This window comes from Octodon degus, unplaced genomic scaffold, assembly GCF_000260255.1.
Source record: "Octodon degus isolate 3935 unplaced genomic scaffold, OctDeg1.0 scaffold00186, whole genome shotgun sequence".
In the NCBI taxonomy this organism is placed as follows: Eukaryota; Metazoa; Chordata; class Mammalia; order Rodentia; family Octodontidae; genus Octodon; species Octodon degus.
The window spans coordinates 2,247,110-2,248,933 of record NW_004524762.1 but is presented as its reverse complement, the minus strand read 5'-3'; positions in this window follow the sequence as shown (position 1 = coordinate 2,248,933).

Sequence of the window (1,824 nt, the reverse complement as noted above, 5' to 3'; positions counted from 1 at the left end):
GGTGTGTGTGGATGTGGGTGGGTGTGTGGGGGGGGGTATATGAGATACAAAGGCAGGCTGCAGGAAGGCAGAGGGGGCTCCCCAGGTTCGCCAGCCTCAGGGGTCAGGCAGAAGATCAAATGTGCTAAGGACAGACAATGGGGAAAAATGGAAAGGAGAAAAAAGATCAGACCATAAAACCTGAGTCTAGGTGATAAGCCCATTATTTGAGTAACACAAGCAAAATCAATAGGAATTTCTAAAAATACATATTTCATTGTTGTCTAAAGTGATCTAAAGAGTGTACAGAAGGCCACACATTACACCCTTGGGTCAGGTACAACAACATTGTGCCAAGGGAACTATTAGCTCTTTAGACTCAACACACAGTGACTGAGCGGGGAGGAAATCATATAATGGGTCGAGTCAGTTCTACGTTAGTGTAAAAATAGAAACTACTGAAACTGTCTAGAAAGATATTTTTTACTTTAAATGCATATAGAATTATCCAGTTCAATATGTAGGCAATGATATCAAATGTCCCACTAGGAGGAAAACATTGGAATAATCAGTCCTCATTCTCAGACTCCAGTTATGCGGTAGATTTTTGAAGCTACAACAAAGTCTTTTTTTATGGGAGAAAAAAATCACAATAAAAATATTCCTCTAAACTTCTAGTTTTTTTTTTCTTTGAAAGGTTTCTAGTTAAATGCCACTGATAAAAGCAGTAAGTTTCTTACCAAAGCCTCAAACTGATTTATAGCAATGCTCCTTAAGTGAAGACACATGTTTGAAATCCCACATTCCACAAAAGAGAAACTGTGAGGACACAGATGTCCTCTTTGGTGCAGAAAGAAGTAAGTTCTCAAAGACTGTGTGGAAGTCCCACAGGAGAGGGACCTAGATCAGACCTTGGCTTAAGTTCACCTACAGTCTTATCCATACAACCACATTTTAGAGCTCATTTAATTCATTGCTTTTGTGTCCTGGGATGTCCATTTCCAGCTCTATGAAAGTGTACTTACAGGTTTCTATAATGGTCAAACAGCCTAGGGACAGTAGAGGCAGAATCACACACCTGCGGAGCTCGAATTCCTATCTTCAAAAATATTACTTTGGATTTTAGGATGTTTTAAACTTCATAAAATGTTATACAGAGGCAGAGGATGTTGCTTCCAGGAAAAAGTCAGTTAAGCAATCATTTATCTTGCTTAGAACAATTTTAGACAAAACAAAAGCTTCTATTTGGTATGTTATTCCAAAGTAATATAGAATATAAAATTTATTCAAATAGTTGTATGTGTATGTGTATATACTGTAATCCCAAAATCCACTTTTAAGCATGCTTTTGAGTAATTTTTAGCTGTACTCATGAAATTAAATTGGCAATTTTTATTTTACCTTTAGCCCTCATAGGACTGGCTGTGATACATTATTTTTCTTAATTTTGTGTACTACAAGTAGATATTAATAATAAAACATATAAAAGCACTTTTCTTAATTTTCTGAAAAAATAGGACAAAATTTCAAAGCAAAATAATTGCAGAATTGCAATAGTTAACATGTGGTGTACTGTAATTGTAAAAGAATAGCCAGAGTCCAAGATACCAGATATTAGCAATGTTACCAGAGTACAAGTCACAAACATAGAAGACTGTTTTAAAAAAAGAAACAAACAGATAATAGCACAAAACTTTATTTCAATGAACAAAAAGAGGGGGCCGGGGTGATGGCTCAGTGGAATAAGCGCTTCCCTGGCAAGCACAAGGGCTTGAGTTCAATCTCCAGTTCCACCAAAAAAAAAAAAAAAAAAAAAAAAAAGAAAGAAAGAAAATACAATTCAAT